Genomic DNA, 20492 nt, shown 5'->3' with positions numbered 1-20492 from the left:
TTAGGCATCAAAATGTTTCAAGATTTTCCAGTATGGATGAGGTCATTTGCCCTATAGACAGGACAGGATTGTTCTCAATGGTGTATTTTCCAGGATTTTGTCCAGTCTGGAATTAAATGTCTATGTATTTTCTTTTCTCTCTTTCCCTCAGGAAACTCAGGTTACTTGGCATTCCGGTTAGAATTTTTTCACAATATTCAACCTGCATTTCTCTTTCCTTGCTCACATTGTTTCACTTCCCCAATACATGTTTTTACCTTCCAAGCTCTTCAACTTTGGCTTTATGAAGTACAACAAGACAGTTTTAAATCTCCTTCATCATTTCAGTGAAGTAAGGTGTAGGTCTTGAGGGCAACCAATGTATTGTTTCCATGCAGTAAGCAGTTAGGAAGAAGCATGGTATAATTAAGAAAAATGGGATGTATTGTGCAACCCAGACTCCACAGCCTCATGTCTTGCGTGGCCATCGTCTTGGCTGCTCAAGGGTTTCCTTTGACTCTCTGCAATACCTTTTTTGACCTCAGCAATGTTAAGCTTTTTATGTTGCCCAAGTGCAAGGTGCTAAGTAGTATTCAGACCATATTGCGATGGCCTTAAGTCACAGAGGACCAAGAAGGACATCCTGTCCTTCATCTTAGGATGACTCTGCCACCACAAGACATCACGGGTCAGAGGGGCAATATTGCATTTGACAGATCCCTTCTACTAACTGTCTTGTATCTTCTCAGTCATGAAAAACTGGGCATGGTCAGTGCACACTGACAATTCTGGTGATAAGGCTGATTCACTAGGCTTGATTAGATCTCATTTACATTGTTTGTTCCACAGTCAGTCCCCTGATGTCACAGGTACATCTGAGAACAGAGGCGGAATATTTTTCCCTTCAGACTGGCTTTTCCTTAGAGCCTGACCTGCTGAAATCAACAGCCATATTCCTCCGTGCAGCCCAGGAGAGGGCAGGATCTGGTGCTCAGTGTCGTTGCCACTCATTGAGGCCAGTGGGGTTGGAGGAGCTTGCTGCCATGTACCACTGCAGACACCTTCATGGAATGCCAGATCCTACCTAATTCTCGAGGTACGGAATATTAATTGCAGCAGGACTAATGCCTTACAACAAAGCTCTTCCTTGGGAGGGTTGCTGTACCATGAGGTGAGTCCACCTCTTCCTGCGTGAGCCTCATAAACCTCGGTCTTTCGTGAGAACTGACTATTTTTTAATTGATTTGCAGGTAAAATTCTGTACTGGCCTAAAAGACTTTTAAGTAAGCTTGGCAGTAGTTTGTAGGAATATAAAGAAAATGTTAATGAAAGAAAACCTAAACAAATGCCTATTACAAATCATTGTTATTTTTATCTTGTAACATGATCCAAAAGGCTCCAGAGAGAATGAAGCAAAAAATGCAGAGTTCTGATAAACACCCTATCTTTTCTGTAGTAATGTAAAGATTTGACCTTTTCCTTTGCAATCTGACAGTTCAGTTGTTTTGCATTGTCTCCCAATAAAGATGCCTTTCTAATATAAAGCACTGTTGATTTGAGAAGAATGGTTTTCTAATAAATGTGAAGGGATACAGAGTTTGTCCCTTGCATTGAGGAGAAAGGATTCAAGATAAAGCCATGAATGATCAATCTGGAATAACAAAAGCTGCTTCTGAAACACAGCGCCCTGTGAAAGGATATGAAACCTGCTAACATAGTGGAGTGTAAGAAATATAGCCTTTCGGCTTGTGAGGAGCGCGCTGTGCTGCCTGACTTCTTCACAAGTTCAGGCTTTTGTCTGGGTCTGCAGTCAACTGAAAGCCTATTTATGAATATTTTCTTTCTTCTTCCTTTTTTTTCTTTTCTTGTAAATGAGAATGAACTTGAAATTCAGAGCATCACAAGAAATTCAGGTCAGGCACAATGCGGCCAAATGCCAGTTACTGGGAAGGGTTACTCGGAGATACTAAAAAGTACTTAGTTTTGGGAATCCATAGGAACTGGAGTAGAGTGATGTTGAGGGACCTTTGTGAGTGTATGTGTGAGCAGAGATTTCTTTGTACTGCTCTGACTCAGCCCAGGTGCTTCTGCATGCCTATGAGCTTTAAATATCATTTGGAGATTAGTACATCTGCCTGGCAAATTCGTACAAACATCCTCAGTTGTACACTGTTGCTTCTGTTATGGTTGTTGTTATAACATAATAAATTCTGGAAATCCATCCTGCAAATTGCTGGAGGAAGAGAGACAGAGACAGTTACTTCTGCAGAGAAGTCCTAACTGAAACAAAGTCAGATCAGGAAATTGGGGGTGCTTTGAGTTTACTGCATTTTTGATATGCTAAATACTGATGCTGACTAATTTCTTATGTGCCTTGCAGAGGAGTAGGTAAAAGGAGACCCCTAAATGTTGGCTTAGTAACAAATGACAAATGTATTACTTACATGGGTAGTGTTTCTGCTTCAGGTACCCTGCACCCCTCCAAAAGCTCTTTTACTTTAGCTGCATCCTCAGGAAAGTACAAGCGGTGGTAGGAGCAGTGGGCGGCCGGGGTTAGGGCTGGCAAAGCTGGCCGAGGAGAGCAGGGCACTGCATGGGGAAGGTAGCAGGAAGAGGGTGACAGGAGGGGGCTGCAAGGGGAGAGGAGCTTCACCCCTTTTTACAGCTCCTTTTGCCGTACCTGCAGATGTATGTATCCTCTGCTTCTGCTGGCTCACAGAGCATCTTTCAGATATCATATGGGTTAACAGGCAGGAAAATACAAAACTTAAGACTTCTGTGCTGTAGTGTAGTTTAGCTTTCAAGGAATTATGTTAGTTTTCAAGTCCTTTTTTTTCTGCTACAGCAGTAAAAATGTGACAAATGGCACTAAATACTGATATAAAGCTCTTTACAGCCAAGACAAGCCCCCAAACCATTACAGGCACATTCTGCAAAATCAAGAAATTGTTACAAAAGTCAGGACGTTTTTACAAGTCATTTTACAAGAAACCAAATGGCCAGCTTTGGAGAGCTTTATTCAGTATTGGAAATCTCTCTAACTAGAAACTTTCTCTTTGGAAAGTATTCCAGGGTCACAGGCAGACGAGCAAGAGCAGAATCCAGCTGTTTGGTCCATGCTGCAAGTTGCAGGTTGCAATGATGAAACCCATCAGCGAGTCAAAGATGTAGATCCCAAGCTTCTCTGTGTGGCCTGGGGCCAAGGCAAATAGCGATGTGCCCCTCCCATCTGTCCCTCAAATTACTGATAACTCCCCAAGCCACTGAAATAATGAATATAGCCAGAGCTATTCCCAAGAAAGAAGATGGGCTGTACAGCTTTATTGTCCAGAATTTGAGGGGCTGCTCATAAATGAATGTAAGCATGGTTCTGTCTGCGAGATCATGCTTTCTGTTTCAAAATAATGCTGTTATAATAGTTAAGCAGCAAAATGATTTCTTAACTGGCTACAGTGGAGTGATGCTTTGGAAACTGTTGCCTTGTTAGCATTGAGCTCTCTGAATAGAGCCTGTTGCTTCTTCTCCTATATTAGCGCTTTCTTTTATTTCCTATTCTCCATTGACTTCAATTCATTCCTCAGGCTGTGGAAGGTGACACCATGGCTGAAGATAGTTTATCCTGAGCCATTCAGGACTCTGTTTGGCTTGTTCCTCTTTTCCATAACAATTTGCAGTAAAAACTGTGTCAGGAAAGAGCTTGGTGACCTGTGAGGGCTAGGACAAGCCTTATGCTGGAGATGGCAAATTCCATTTCAGACCACTAAGCTGGAGATCCGGTACTAAGAACACAGGAAGCTGGGTATACTGTAACTTTTCATCTCATGCATAAGAATTGCAGTCTATTTTGATCTTGTGATAGAGAAAAGTCATTCTGCTTATCTCATCTGACATAGTGGCTAGTCTGATTACAAGCTTCCCTGCTTGGCACCTTTTTAAATTCAATTTGGCTGCCTGTGCCCTTGGCACACAGTGGGTTTCATTAAATTTCACAGCAGTTAGTTTTCATTCCCTCTGTGACACCTTTTTATCAACATTTGACTCTAGTGTGATTTCAAGCAATTGTGCTTTTTTTCTGCGAAGTGCTTGTACCATATTAATTTGGCAGAGCAGGTGGGGGAAGACAGTTCAGACACCGTTGCAAATCTCTGTAGAAAACTAATATATGGGAAGCCAGGTCAGCTTGCAAGTGTTTTTCACTTGTGATGACAAGAAGAAAGAGCTGCTACCCTCTTTTTCTGGTGGTACTATGGAAGACTGTCAAAAGTGCAGTTAAAAAGCTTGCTGTGAGAAGCAAATTTTATTTTCTTCAGGCTAATCACAGCTTTATTTTAAAAGCAGAGCTAGTGGACTACAGCTGGATTGACAACCCAAGGTTGTGAGGCAAGTGTTCTGCAATCCGGGCTGCTTACCAAGTCTATGTGAGTTTTCTTTTCAAAAACAGACGAGGAAGCTGGTTTGTTAGGAAAGTGTGTGTGTACATGTGAGTGCAGAAATGCAGACAGAAAATGTGGTTGTCTTCCTTTTAGTATCTGATACTCAGCCCCTGGTAGGCGGGGGAGGGGGAACATGAGCACCCCAGCATGGACCTGGCATCTCTTGTTCATATCACTGCTACCTCCTCCCTAGCGCCGAGCAGCATTTTCTCAGGTCTGTGTCTAAGGCAGATGCTGGGCAGGTTTGTGCAAGTGTAAGTGGTTTTGTGTAAGAATAAGTGGTTTTGAGGTGTACTCTAAAAGGCCTTTATTTGCAGAGCGCCAACCACTCTGAAATGCTCACCCTTTTTCAGTCTGCCAAACTGAACATCCAAAAATAATATGTTATGGTTTCTCAGTAAAATTTTAAAAAGCACCTAATTAAAAATTAATTCAAAGTGAAGCTTAAAAGTTCTTAAAAGTGAACTCTGCATTCGGGGGTATCTCAGAGACTGACAGACCTGTGTTTCACTGCAAACCAATGGCAGCCAGGCTTGGGAGACCATAAATCATTTTCAGAATTGAGACTTCTGATTGATGAAACTTCTCCTTATGCACTTTAGAAGGTATTAGTTCAAGTCCTTGCATTTTAACTAATGGAGCATCTTGCTTTCCTCTACCCTAAGGTCTCTGCAGTCCCTTTGTAGACAAAATATTTCCAAATGCACATGGTCTTGAGCAGGGCCCTAAACACTTCAAGAAAGCTTGAGGTTATGAGCAGCTCCCCACCTCCTTCCCAGGAGGGACCTCTGTGCTCTGTAGTTCCTAGTGGGATAAGATCCACTGAGGATTTTCCTCAAGCAGCTCCGCTTCCTTGGAGGTCTTCCGTGGGATGGGACCAGTCAGCCTGGTGCATACACATACATAACATCTTTTTGGTGGATAGGCTGACTGTAGTTTGCATCTCAGGCAGCGACTTGAGTTTACTGGAAAGGAGGAAGCTCAGTTGTGCCAAGAAAGCAAAGGTGTCTTTCAGCAGTGTCTCCCAATGTCCCCTGTGTCTCCAGAGGGCGGTGGCTGCTGTGAGCACTGTGAGCTCCAGGTGACATTTCCAAACAGTGAGCGGGTTCCCAGCCAGTGCAGATGGGCACGGTGACACTGAAATCAGCCCTGTCTCAGATCTGGCTGGAAAAGATGGCCTCACCCTTTCTTCTGGGGATGGAAAACGTCTTTCCAGAGCACAGTTTCAATGCATGGACCTCTGGCTATGGCCTGAAATCTTCCTTGTTTTCTCCAAGTTGGCTGAGTACATTGGTTTACGGATGAAGTCATAACTAATAGTTTCTCTGAGCTTTTTTTCCTACTAAGCTGACTGTAAGAATACAGATTATTCTTTGAGTTAGTATGAGGGCATGAAGTTCAGGATCTGTGTTTCCAGCACAAAATGCTCCAGTTTAAGTAGCAGACCTAGTATAACAGACTGTTCAACAATAAAATTGCTCTGGGGAAAGTTTCTTCCTCTTTCACATAATTAATGATTAGACTATATCCTGAAGTCTTGAGATTCCTATAAATTTTATACCTATCGTAATGGGAGAGGTTTAAACTACAGCAATCATATTATGATTATAATCTAATTACACAGATATCCAATATACAGGTTTATTTTAGACACCAATATTTACAGAAATGTTTTACCAATGTGGTGAGTGGCAGCTCTGAAAGATTAAAGAATAAAAGATTATTTGAGAATGCAAGTAAATGTAAATCCTGGAAGAATTATATAGTCATATTTTATATCTTAGAATTCTTTAATACAAGACTACGTCCTTTTGTTTCAAGATGGTGTATTTCATTATCAGTGCCGATGAGCACCTGACTTGGTGGGCCTTCAGCTAGAAAGAAACAAGATCGCTAATGCCATGTGGATCCTGACAGGCATCTCTGAGTATTTGCGAACCTTGATATATTTGTAGCCAATGGATATTTCAAAACTTATTAACATTTCTCAACCTGAGTTAAAGTTTATACTTGGCATTTCAATAGCATCAAGGCAAAATTAATCAGAGCTCAAAAGATATGCAATCTTACTGACATGCTGGTGACAGTGAAAATGCAAACCACTGAGAAACAGCGTGCTGAAAGGCAGAATCTAACCTGGATTTTGGAAGAGGATCTGCAAAACTGGCTTACTGCCACGTGCAGACTCTGAGGTGGTGTGCAATGGTGTAACTGGCATTTACTGACCAAGGTACCAGCTTGAATGACTCAGAGCTCTGCTGAGTTATATGTCCTGCAATAAATCACTTGGAAACCTCCTTACTTGTGAAACATTAACGTATGAAAAATGCAAACTAATCTTTTGAAACAGCTCAGATAAGAAGCATTTTTGAATGTACCCAGTCAAAATGTTTTTCAGTCAATGAAACTCAGCAAGCAAATGCTTTTAATAGCCCTCATGAGAACAGTAAAATTTATACTTGGTTGTGATTTTAGGCTGTATGGCTGTCTGCCTTTGTAGTAAAAGTAAGAAAGAGGAATAAATTTGTCACGGAGAGGTTTTCTTTTTGTTGTTTGTTTGTTTAAAATAGGTCAGCAATATTCTTTACACATTTCAAAACTGTTAATTCAGCCCCAACAAGAGCTGCTAGGATCCCGTTTGAAAAGCATCAGATCAAATACAGTGTGCCTTTTAAGAAATCATGCATTTTATTTGTTCTGTAAAACAAAACTCTAAATGAGGGATAAGCAGTAGTTTTGTTTTAATAACATCCAGTTTCTGTAGATGGATGATGGACTGTGTGTCTGTAGGTGGGTCTCTGTGTTTCTGTGTAACCCTTCTGGATGGGGGAAGGCTGGTCAGCATTTTGAGGGGGAGAGGGAGCATAAGCTAATTGTGAAATCAGTTGTGAAACTGCAAATCTTTTGCCATAGTCTGGAAGAAACTAGCCAGTGAATAGGGCAAAAGTAAATGAAGAGGTTCTGCATAGAACCAGCTGCCTCTCCAAACACTGAAGCCAAGATAGCCAGAGAAGACCCAAGAGGGGAAGGAGTTTGGGGTGGGAGAGGGATTGGACTGTATTAGTTTCTTTTCCCTAACTTTTTATATTTTTCTGCTTACTCATTGTGAAAACTGTCTTAATTTAGACTTTGACAAGCATGTAACAGCTCCCGCTACATCCATTTACCTCTGAATTTGGTACATAGCGACCTATGTACTGATCCATTGACACAGTGACCTGGATTTGATCTTACATCTGGAAACCATTCATGTCTCTCTCGTGAAATCTCTTTGCTTCCTTTTCACATCTTTCCACTTTCCTCCCAGGATGCTCTTTGAACTGCTTTATGTGATATCCAGCAAGCATTCCTTAGTCATTGTGGTAGTGGCTCCCATTTTAATCCAGATTGCTCAGATTTTCCTTAAAATATCACAGATTTGCCTTAATCTCTAAAGATACAAAGACAGTGGAGAATCTTCTGTCTTGCAAACAGATGGTGAGAGGTGCTGCTGCTTCCAGATTGGGAATACAAGTTCACTTTGAAAACAGAGTGGGACTGCTGTAAACCAAAGGGAGAGGTGGTGTGGTTTTCAGTGATCTTGAACAGTACATAAACGAGAATGGAAAGCCAATGTTGACACATGCCTAGAGTCTCAACACGTTTAGATGCAAATTGACAAGTTACAATCAGATTTTTCATTCTAGCATGTCTCCAAATACTCACAAGTAAAATGAAGAAGGCAGGTGCATCTTTAACAAAGCCAATCAGTTGTTGAGATGGATAATGAGGGCAAACCAGGACGCCAAAAAAAGAATATTTGAGGAAACTTAAACCAGCATAGTTGTCTTGTTTTTATTTTTTTTCCTTCACTATTTGAATACACAGTTTGATGTGATCTCTAGCAAGGCTGATTGACAGAATTCAATATTCGAAGTTATAAATGTACCTTTCCATAAAATCTTTATCTTCACAGTGTCTCTTCCCACAGATGCAAGGAATATTGTTTCCATTTTACAGATAGGAGGCTCGAAACTTATTGAAGGTTGCATATAAAACTTATATTTAAAGAAATATTGAGTAGAGGCCTCCCAAGTCTTAGAATCATGAGCAGCCACTGAACCAGCTATCATATGGAAACACTACTAAAATATACAGATGTAATAACATGCCTCTTCCTTACACTAAGCTATGACTGCAGGATTACCTGCCTGGCATTTTTGAGGCAGACAGATATTTACACTGTGTGCAGCCTGAGCTGATGGGTGGCTGTGCAAACAGTGCTGGTTACAACCTAACACACACTGTTTCTCAAGGCAATCTACCCCGTTGAGCTCCTTGCTGCCATAATTAAGTGGGTTTTTTTTAGTCTAGTTGTGCAGAAGGCATGTCCTAAGTGAAAGACGCAGATAATTTTCTTTCCTTTGTGAAGCTCTTCTTGTAATAATAAATGGTTCAAAAGAGGTCATAGCTTCTTTTATGTACAAAGATTATATACGCTTGTTTAGATGACTGGTTTTCAACCTTTACTGGCTGGTTGACTCCCTAGACTGCTGAAAGGCATGGCTGAGCTTGCTGTGCTTACTTACCTTTTGTGGACCCCTCACAAAGGTCCATGACACCTCCTATGGTCTTGGGTTACAGGCCGAAACCCACTGAAAGACCACTGTAAAAAATGTTGATACATTTGTAGGCTAGAGCTTCTTTGTTGTGTTCGATGAGTTTTGTTAAGGACATTCTTTTCTCCCTGCATTCAAAGAGCAATAATCCTGTATGTTTCTGGCCAGAAAAGCAAGCAAGCAAACAAACAAACAAACAAAAAAAGCAAGGAGGAGATCTGCCACACAGATCAGAAAGGGGATTTTAGATCAAAGATCTCATAGAGCCATTATGTGGTCATCTCTTGCATATGTAAAATACATAATTCCTTCACTTTTGATCTGTTGTGCAAATATGTATTTAGAAGATTAATGAAATGTGGATTATATATTGTTTCAAAAGGGTTATTAGGGTGTTTCGGCACACTTTCTAACTGCGTCTTTCACATGAGCAATTAATAGCTCTGCAGACTACATGGCACTGAACAAACAGTACTTCGAAGCAGGCTCCACAACAATGTATTTACAAGAAAGGAGGCGTATTAGACCAGTGGTGGACTGGACATGCTTTTTGGGCTGGCATTGCACCTACTTCAAATGCTATGTGTTATTAACTACTCTTGAGATATACCTGTGTTAGGGGAACATAAGTATAAAACATTGCACAAAAGCTCCCTCCTCAGCTCCCCATTGTCTTCCTGCATTTTAACCTTCAAGCTTCAAGAATCTGAGAAGTTTTTCTTTCATATCTTCCGATTTCAGAAGGGATGCTCAGCTGGGTACCTCAGCGGAGGGTGAACATTCTCATTTAAATATGTCCCCATGTCTCCGTGCCAGTGCAAAAAGAATCAAGTTTTCTCCCTCACAGCATTTTGGGGGGCAGCAGGAAAGCGCAGGTCCCCACAGCCAGGCTGACAGCCACTGCGTCACCCAAGAGTTGCCTGTGTGAGGAGCACGGCAGCACGATGGATTGCCATGGCCTGGTGTCTGCACCTGGCTCTGCTGGTGGGGAACAGCAGCACTTGGATGTTGATAGAAACTTTAGCACTTGTAGGGGTGGGACCTCAATACACTGTGTGGCGTGGTGACTTGGGTCTATGTCTGATACCCAAAGAAGAATGAAGCGTTGATACACCTCACTGCAAAAATGGCAGGAAATCCTGTATGGCTGAGCCTGTCTGGCAAGATTTAGCACAGCTGAAATGACCCTCTGACATGCCCCAGTGATGGGGTGTCTGTGGACAGGAACTGTGGCAGCTCCTTTATGTGCTGTGAAATCAGGAAAAGTGCCAGAGTTTTGTGATAATATGATTGCAAATTTAATTGACACATGCAGTTACAGAGGACACAGAATTTGCATTTGCTTGTGGGAAGAGTGAGTCAGAATGACTTAGTACCTGTGCTTATTATGGGTATGTCATTTATATTTGATATTTTTAGTTTAATACTTCACTTTATTGTTTTCTTGATTATTTTAATTTTCTTAATTACCTCAGCGTGAACACATACCACAGAAGATGCTGATACTCTCTATTTGTGTAAGTTGCTTAAATTATACTTCTGAAGTTACTCACCCAGCATTTTATTTATCTCACAGTCATAATTATTCAGTGCCTCCTCCATCTGCTTTTATTTAGTTATGACTGTATAGACAGCAGCTACAAAGTCAAGTCTCTTCAGGTTGTTCGGTTGCACAGAGCACCTTCCATGCACTGTAATGAGTTTGTTTGACACCTAGCAATTAAATTGAATAGACTTTTTTGTCGATATTCACAAGGGCTGGCATGACATCTAGCATCCAGTAATGTAGCTTGGTTCTCACATGCGTGGCAGCCTCTCCCTGGCAGTATGAAAAGGACAGGTGAAATAAATTCTAGAGTTGCCAGCTGCTTTATACAATGCTGTTCAGCTTCATAACCCAGTCTTGTCAAGTTTTAGGGATTTGATTCATTTTTGTATGAATGTCTTCTTCAGCCTTTTCAGCTGTTGCCAGAGAGAACCTCCTGCTGAAGTTACTGTTGCTTAAAATCCAAGAGTGCCTTCAAATTCCTCTCTAAAGCAAGTTTTTCTACCTAATAAAAGTATTCCTTATCATATTACTGTATTTGATACATCTTTTTTCATGCCATAAACAGTGGTGGAGTGATTGGAGTCTGTGTACACCTGTCAGCTAAAATTAGACTCTTATACACCTGTTTACTGCTGGGACAATGTCATTGATTCCTGTGGGATTTCTCCAGGTTCACTCCTCCTGTAACTAAAATCCAGATATGCACCTGCCTGCTTTCTGAGGTGCACAGGCACAACCCCAATTCCCTTTACAAGGAAAAGAATTTGACCCATGTGGAGTTTTTTGCTCAGACTTGTGTGTATCCTAACTCTTCATGGACATGACTTGGATCTAGGGTTACTAAGCTCAATGGAAATAAAATATAATATTCAGTTAAGAGCTTATTGACAGTTCTATCACTGAAAATATCTGTACTATGTGTCCACAAAGGTAACAGGTTTTTTTAAAAATTTTTAATTATTATCCTTTTTCCTGTGAGCAGTGTACTTTAAATCAGTGCCATGACTTTGAACCACTAACCATTTCCAAAAACATGTTTAGTTTGTCATTTAAAGAAGCAAAAATTTCATTAATTTAACAATAGGCTAATCTGTTCATTTTGATCAAAACATTGGAAAAACTCATTAAACTTACCTTAAAACAATTATGAACCAGCCTTATTTCTCAGTGGTTTCTAATATGACTTGAAACTGCTCTGCCTTAATCCTTATCATACCACTCAGTTACCCAGTGGGAAAGACAGCAAAAATTGCTTTCAAAACTTTTTTTTCTAATAGCTTATAAGAAATTATAGGGTTCTTTTTTGAACATTAAATCTCCTCGGTCACATTCTTCTGGTGCTTTTATTAACAAACTAGTGCTGCCTCCCTCACCCCAGTAACAGTATTTCAGCCCAGATTCACGGGCAGCCATATACAGTGCTTGCTGCCCAAGGACCTTGTGCAAGCTGCTTGGTGAAGGTATGGAGTCCTTTGCCAGATTTTTTTGCAAGCTGGCAGGTTTTTTGCTGCTTTTGTGGGTTGCATGTTCCTAATAAGAAAGGAGATGAAGGGAACTGTTGGAAGGTAAATGAAGCCTGGATACCCCAATGACAAATCGCAACCACATGTCCGATGCTGATCACTTCTGTCCATGTTTTCACAGTATCACAGTATGTTTGGGATTGGAAGTGACCTCAAAAGATCATCTAGTCCAATCCCCCTGCTGGAGCAGGAACGCCCAGGTGAGGTCACACAGGAACATGTCCAGGCGGGTTTTGAATGTCTCCAGAGAAGGAGACTCCACAACCTCCCTGGGCAGCCTGTTCCAGTGCTCTGGCACCCTTACTGAGAAGAAATTTTTCTCAAATTTAAGTGGAACCTCTTGTGTTCCAGCTTGATCCCATTACCCCTTGTCCTATCATTGTTTGCCACCGAGAAGAGCCTGGCTCCATCCTCATGGCACGCACCCTTTATATATTTATAAACATTAATAAGGTCCCCCCTTAGTCTCCTCTTCTCCAAACTAAAGAGACCCAGCTGCCTCAGCCTTTCCTCATAAGGGAGGTGCTCCACTCCCTTAATCATCTTCGTTGCCCTACACTGGACCCTCTCCAGCAGTTCTACTAACCACCCCCCTTCTAATACACCCCAGGATGCCATTGGCCTTCCTGGCCACAAGGGCACAGTGCTGGCTCATGGTCATCCTGTTGTCCACCAGGACCCCCAGGTCCCTTTCCCCTACACTGCTCTCTAATATGTAATTTGCCAACCTATACTGGAACCTGGAACCTGTTTTGAGAGAAGGGAAAAGAAGTGAAAAGAACTTGTTTTCCCTTTGGGTTACTTTATATTCCAGACATGCTCAGGGGCTTAATTACCCATCTCCCCAAGTGAAAAGCTTAATTTTGGTTGCGAGGAGTAATAATTCCAGGAGGAGTAGTGTGAAAAATTAGATGAAACCAAGGAAGCATACAAGTAGTGAAAGGGTTCGTGAAATGATATTTTGATACTCCTTTCCGTGTGAGGCAAAGCATTGTTCTGGGAATGATCCCAGTCCTGTTGAAGCACCTGTGCTGAAGTTTTTCTCTTGCTCCTTTGGTTTGGAGTACTTCTGCTATCAAGTTTGTTTCACATTTATACACTACAGACAGCTTTTTCACTCAGATACCTACCCCTCCTCGAGCCAATGGACCACCTCACAGCACTGTAACATCCTTCTCCTAACGACAAAAATTCAGATGATGTTGACAGATTTTTGGCCGTCTTTGAACATCACTTAGCAGCTGATGGTAAGAATAAGCCCCAAGACTCATAATGGAGAAAGTTGTGCTCTGTTATTGAAGTGTCTGTAGTATCCCTGACATGCTGCAGATCCATTGGTATCTGAGGAGCTCAGCTTTTTCTTCACTGCCCAAGACCAACCCTTTAATACTCACCTGTCTCTTCAGGTTTCTATTTCTGTACTATCTGCACTTGGGATCGTAGGACAGGGCGAGAGAACACTTGGTACTTCATAATGCTTCAGAAAATGATTGTGGGCATCTAGTAGTTCTCCTAATGTTATCTTGTTTGTTTGTTTGTTTTGTTTGTTTGTTTTTAATTCAAGCCGTTTATTGCTTAAAGGACCAGTGCATTAAATAGCAAGCATAATAATTTAGGCTTGCAAGGAATGGTTGTGTGAGGATGCCTGTGTTCCTGGCAAGGGAGGGAAACCATAGGTATGGCCACGTCATGATGGGACATTGCACTATGTAGCAAGGTCCATGCTCCAGGGAAATCTGCAGGAGGGTCTCATCTTACATGCTACCTTGCCACTGAGCCCCTCTGCTCCCTTCATAAGACTTGGTGCTGGGTGTAGCTTTGTTCCGTGAGGCATTTGAGATGCCTGTATCAGGCCTGAGGAGTTCTCCCAGTTTGCTGTGTGTCTGTGTTCTGCGAGTGTGGCTAATAACTGTGTTTGGCTGAAGAAAGGCACTAAAGTGCCCCTGGAAATCAGGCTTGAGAACCCTACCAGTGTTCTCACAGCAGTGACAGTCCTGAAAACTTGTACCTTAAACCAGCATAACCAGATGTTGGGGCAACAGGAAGGCATCCTGCTATCCCAGCCCCATCTCCTGCTGCCCACCAGCTTTCCACTAGCCTGCCACATTGAGGACTACTCTGCCTGAAAACTGACTTGGAAAAAAAAGAGTTATTTTTAGCTGGATCAGTTCCCCTATCTGATCCCCAGCACGGCTGCACGAATGTTTGTGTTGGCACAACTGAAAGGATGCTGTGGGAGTGGGAATGAGCAGTCACCGGTACGAGGAAGAGGAAGCCAAGAACTGTATGCATCACCAAAAAAAGGCGCATGTACTCTCAGCCTTAAGGCCTGACCCTGCCACTGAACTCAGTGAATATCCATGGAGTCCTAAAAGGACTGATATTTAAGAGTGACAGTAATATAAGTACAGGTGATGATGAATGTGGAAAGTGAGCATTTTCATGTAAAGCAGTCAGAACAGTCTGAGAAGCAGTGGCAGGTTGTCTCTCGTAGCCAGATTTTTGTAAGTGCACACTGCAAGTGAGAAGTACATGCGATAAAAAAGCTTGGGTGCTTAATTGTTTAGAAAGGAAATAACTTCTATTATAATGCATTTTTGCAATGGCAGCTTCTAGGTTCCCTACCTTGTAGCATCTATGACCAAATCCTTAGTCAGAGCTCGAGGTTGCAGAACATTGTCATTATTCAATGGATAATGCAGAGATTTCAGTAATCCTCAGGGGGTGGGGCAAAAAAAAAAAAAAAGAAGAAAAAAAGAAGCCTCCTGCTGATGAGATTTCCAAAGCCAGAGTTTATGCACTGTATATTTAATGAGCCCAAGTGAAGCAATTGTATTGTTTCATTCCAGGATGGTATGAAGCTTGTACTCAGAAGTGCTTGTCAGTGGGATTCCTGTACCTCACATTTAAACAGTACTTTCTGGAGGGAAGAAAATAGATCTGAAATTCAAAGTCATAGATATTTCTAATGCAGTTTTTCAGGTTTAATTTTGCATGTAATCATGATACGGTCTGTCTTCCTCAGCAGGGCCTAAAACCATAATACATCACAGCACTTTTCTCTGAGAGCTGATTGTTACTTAATACCTGCAACCAGGTTGTGAAAATTTGAGGCTTTTTCCCTTCAAAGTGTACACTCATAAAAAAGGTGTTTTTCAGAGCTGTGTCAGCTGAAGAGTTTTTGTTATTATGCTTGGTTGCTTTATGAAGCTGTTAGCGTCCTCCTTACATGCTACACCAAAATGATCCATCGTATCACGTTAGTAGCTTCACTACTAAATCTGCCTTGCATTAATTTTCTTGCATTTTAGACTTAAGACATGGTCCTCCACATGTAACTATCTTCTCTTTCTGGCTAGTAAAACTCACACAGAACAAGTTTACTGAGGGTTGCAATATTGAAGATTTTTTGTTTACAGAAGGGACAATGGCAGAGGGACTTTGATCCTCTGGAAGCTTTTTGTTTCCAAATAATGGAGCAGAAGGTGTCAGAGGCTCCAGAAATCTTACCAAGATGCAGGCAATTGCATTGGTATCCCAGAGTGAACTGAATCCATGCAGTGTATATTACTAAGCACCACCAATTAGGACCATTGTTCTCTGAGTGTCTGCAAATGGGAGACCCCTTCCATAGACACAGTGGATTTCAAATCTCTCCTTTAAAGCACATTGCAATGTTACTTCTTTACACATCTCTTCCTTTGGTTCGCTGTATATTTGCTTGCTTAAAGTCCAGCCTGATGTCTGGCAGTGCCAAGTCACTATGTAATTTTGAGATGAACATAAATATCAAAACCACAATACCAAAATTATAGCTGAAGTTTGGCATGCTCTATTTTAGCCTTCTCCTCCAATCTCTAATTTGCAACGGGCCACTGAAGTTAGCTTCTAACCACATAGCTGCCCATTGTGAAACTGGTGCCCATGATCACTTGCTTTTTCTATGGAACCAGTGGGGCACAAGAGGAAACTCGTGATCTCTGTGACAGTGACAACAATGCTGAGTTAGATCCTAACATGCAGGGAAACTGGGGTTGAAACTTGGCAGCCAAACAATAAGAGTCCAGTTTTTAACCTCCATGCTAAATTATACTAACACTTAGGATGAAATGTAGAGTTGCTTTTGACACGTGCATGGTCTTTCACATTGGAGTGGGTCATTTCTTGGTTCAGAATGGTTATCTTATATTCATGTATCCTGTACTTCAACAAGGGTTACACAAGCAGTTTTAAATCCTTCATGATAATGTCTTAAAGCGGTGCCATAAACATAGAAGAGCAGCTTTTCTATAGGCAATTACATTCTGAAACCAGGAAACCTCACTACTCTGAAAGGCTGTTTCAGACTCTCAGTCCTTTGATGGTTAGAAGTCATCTTCTAATCTCCAGAATGAATTTATATGTTGTTTGTATGTACTTATTTGTTCTTGGGCCAGTATTAACCCTTAGCTTAAATAGCTGTTTTTTTTCTCTGCTGTAAGTTGCTCTAGTGTATTTATATAGACAGCTATCTTATCTAAAGCTTAACTTTCTGTAGTGTGATGTTGTTCTTTTTAATATCCTGAATTGTTTAGCCTCCTCTTGTAAGACAGTTTGCAATTGTCTATCTCACCTTGTTAGTCCTTGTCACAAATTTGCACAAGTTTGTTGCTCCTGTTTTAATTTTGGCAGGCCTCAGTTTTTCAGGTATGTGGTTTCAGCCAGCTGTCGGAGTTCTCTGTGTTCAGTGAAGGGAGATAACACTCCCAGTGGGAGCTTTATCCACCTGCGTTTGATCTCACCTACATTAAGAGAGAATAAATAGTCTGCTGGAGGTGCCTGTGGTCAGTGTGGAGAGAGCCTGGACAATTAGCTCATATAAGATGTTTAACTGTTTGGTGACTAAAATTTGGTGAGATGAATCCTGCCTGTCAGCCTCTTGTAAGACTAGGGGAGGATCTATGAGTATGCCTATGTTGCATATTGATGTGGTTCTCCTCCTTCAAGCTGGCGTTGTAGGGCATGAAAACACCTCACAATCTTTTTTAGAATCAGTTCAATGACACCATGACATAATCCTTTATCATCTGTTTTGCTCCACTGTAGTGAGCACATCCCATAGGACAAGTTTGGAAGGAAGTGCTTGCCTGCCATCCATGAGGAAGGCCCTTTTTCCTGGTTGATTATCTGGATGCGTTTCACACTTCAGATCATGCCTGCATAAGAAAACTCTGCCTGATGAATGCTAACATTGGTACTACAGGCTATGCCTTACTTAACATCAGGGCCCACATCATTATTAATTTTTTTACTTTGGTTTCCAGTTCTTCACTGGATGACCCCGTGTCTGTATATTTAAATGATGTGAGACTCTGCTCGCAGGGATAGTGACAACATCCTTTGTTCACTAATTAAGCTTGGCAATTAAATGTGAAACTTGTGTCTGCACAGCAGACCACTCAGAACACCGTGCAGCATGTAAGCCCCTGTTCTGGATTCAGTAGACCTTTTTCGGGACCCACTCCATAGGTGTGAAATTGTGTCATGAACAAAAGGATGTGCTTGAATAAAATAATAAAATAGTCAAAGTGTGATGCCTTGCCAATGTAGTTTGTTAATGCCTTGAACAACTGTAGTTGAGTTTCAATTATTTATGATAATATCTTCTAGCCTGCCGATAAACATACTGTAACATGTTTTTTAAAAGAAATGAATTACTAGAAATATGAGATCTTGCTAGTAACATAAATTAAAGCTCTTCTGAGAAGTAGGATGAGTCCCCTTGGGGGTAAAGGGGTTGGTGAGTTCTTTAAATATGTGTGGATTAGCGAAGTGAGAATTAATGAGCTGTTATTATTTATAGAAGCAACATCTGATCAGTGTTTCCTCATAATTTATACTTCCCCAAACCTAGATTTACTTTGTTTTTCTTCAGCTAGAGGCTTTAGACTCAGTAATATTTCTTCTACAGAACCAAGATTCGTCAGTATTTTAAATGGGGTCTCAATTTTTTGCTAGAATAATTATCCCTGACTTATGTTCTGTCTGTTTTGCATACAACAGGCCAAGTTCCTACTTAAAATTCACATAGCCCAATTTGTGTGAAAGAGGCTTGTAACAGTTCAGAGGCAGAACAAGGCAGCTGTACAGGTGCCTGAGACCACAGCTCAGAGCAGAAATTTCCTTTGTGACCCTGACCCAATCACTTAGGGTGGGATTTATCCACCTGCAGACAGGATAGCTGCCTTAAGCTGCTCACCTGGCCTCTGCCTACAGTCAAAGGGAAAGAATTTATTCAATCAGAGGTTGTTAATTCTACCTTAAAATGGTTGTCCTACATTGATGGAGGCTTGATCATTTGTCTGTGCTCCAATACATGGTGCTCCCGCTGCATGGTTCTCCTGCATGAATGTCAGAGACTTGCCTGAAAATCACAATACTTTGGTGGCGATTCACCACTGACAAACACTTCTCAAGCCGTAGAATGATTTTAAAATGGATTACTTGTGTAAGTCAATTATATTGATGTTGTGGTAATTCTTACTACATCTGCAGTTGCATGTTCTCTGTATTCCTATATCTGTATTGCTCATCTGTATGGCTCTTCCTATGTAAAGGGACAATGAGCAGTAAATGCCAGTGAGTTTGGCACCAGGAAGAAGTGGAAGGTGGTATTCTGTGACATATGATTTAATGTATGATATCTGTCTGTCTGCAGCATCAGTGCTATCCCAGCATGTCTGTCTGTGTTTTATACTGTATGAGCCAGCAGAGTATCCTAATCAGTAGGATCCACCACTTGAGAGTCCCTCTTTAATACTGAATGCAAGCTTTAGCCTCTGTGATATTTTTTGAGTCCATAATCTCATTACGTAAACACTCCTCTGTTGAACAGTCTGAATCACTTATCATCCTGTAAACTAATTTATTCCAGTCTCTTCTGAACATATTTGCTTTTGTCTTGTGATGGATGGAAATACCTTTGTACCTTCTGCTTCACGCTGCTGGCATCCCTTTGGTTTCTGCCTTTTCCCCAGCCCTCTTGGTGCTCTCACAGATGTAATAACTGGTGTTTCCTTAGGTGAAAACACCCCTAATTTCTCTGCTGTCTTTGCTATTCCAAGTCCTGCTTTTGCTCTCCTTTTTATTATCTCTTTAGTCTTGAGCATGTTTTCTTGTTGTCTCCTCAAAATGATATTTAGCGGTTTCCTTGATGGTTTCATTCTCTGTATGGATGCCATATTACAAGAACCCTAACTCAGATATATAGGTGTCTTTTCCTATTATTACCGTTATTAGGCCTGCCACATTCATTACTAACTGGCAGCCATAAGCTTTACATATTAAATATTTTCCCCTTGAATAACCTTTATTTCTCCTCTCTCATGTTTGTTTTCCTTTCAACGTATGGGGCAAATTATATGCACATCTGCCATTAATAGTAATGGGAACTGTGTGTGTAAATCTCCCTTGTGTTGAAAGGAGAATGGGCCTCCATGTTTCTTGTCATCTAATATGTCATCCTGAGGGGCTTACTTGGTGTTTCTCCTTTGGGGTTTCCCCTGCCCCCAGTCCTTGGCACAGAATATTCAACTTGCAGGGAAATGCGGCAAAAGTCACAGTACATTAAACAGATATCAAAATCCATACTGAAGAATGGGTAAACTACAGTGGGGAGACACAGAATATAGACAGTCACTAAGGAGGATGAATGCGAGCTGTGCCTTGAATAATTAGATGAAACATAAATAAAACACTGACATGATTTGTTTCCCCACTTGCCTCATGAACAGGAAATGCCAGCCCTGACTGTTCCTTACCAGAGGGGAAGCACTGAGTTCAATGGTGTTACTCCTGATTCACACTGATGAAAGGAAAGAAAAATTGGCTTTATTTTGAGAGATGATATTGAGGGAGTTGTTGGGGAATAATGAAGCTATTGGGCTGGCTGTTTAAAGCCTCCTGTTACAGCCTTGTGTATGTCAGGACAGAACTCACACTTCCCCTGTATGACAAATTAGTATTTATCCTGGAGCAGATATATATATTATGGTATCAGTGCATCTTATGAGTGAGATGGGAGACTGAACCATGACAGAAAGGATACTGCAAGGGAATTAAGCCGTTTGGGCTGGTAAAGGAGGCTAATATTGTGAGGGATAACAGATTTTAATATAAGAAATAGCAGTGCCACATGATGACTTCAGTAGGGTGCTTTAACATATTGAACAAAGCTACTTAACTGAAACAACAACAACTAAAAACCTGGCCACATTAAAGGATATCTTGAAGGGGTTTTCTATGTGTTTTTCTTCAGAGGCCATAAACAAGCCACATACTAAATATTGCTTTTTGCATGTAATAGAAGGCTTTAAGTTGTCCCATTGGTTTCAGCAGAACGAGACCAATTCGTAACAGCTGGCTTTTTATG

At 41.2% G+C, this 20492-nt stretch overlaps 1 protein-coding gene across 1 annotated transcript in view; it reads left to right on the top strand.

Annotated features, from left to right (window-relative positions):
• The window catches only part of LHFPL6 (LHFPL tetraspan subfamily member 6), a 149477-nt gene that overhangs the window by 12032 nt on the left and 116953 nt on the right, over positions 1–20492 (top strand). The window lies entirely within an intron of this gene.

The sequence above is a fragment of the Columba livia genome, chromosome 1 (assembly GCF_036013475.1).
Source record: "Columba livia isolate bColLiv1 breed racing homer chromosome 1, bColLiv1.pat.W.v2, whole genome shotgun sequence".
In the NCBI taxonomy this organism is placed as follows: Eukaryota; Metazoa; Chordata; class Aves; order Columbiformes; family Columbidae; genus Columba; species Columba livia.
Note: the sequence above shows the minus strand (reverse complement) of the source record. Positions and strands in the feature narration are given on the sequence as shown.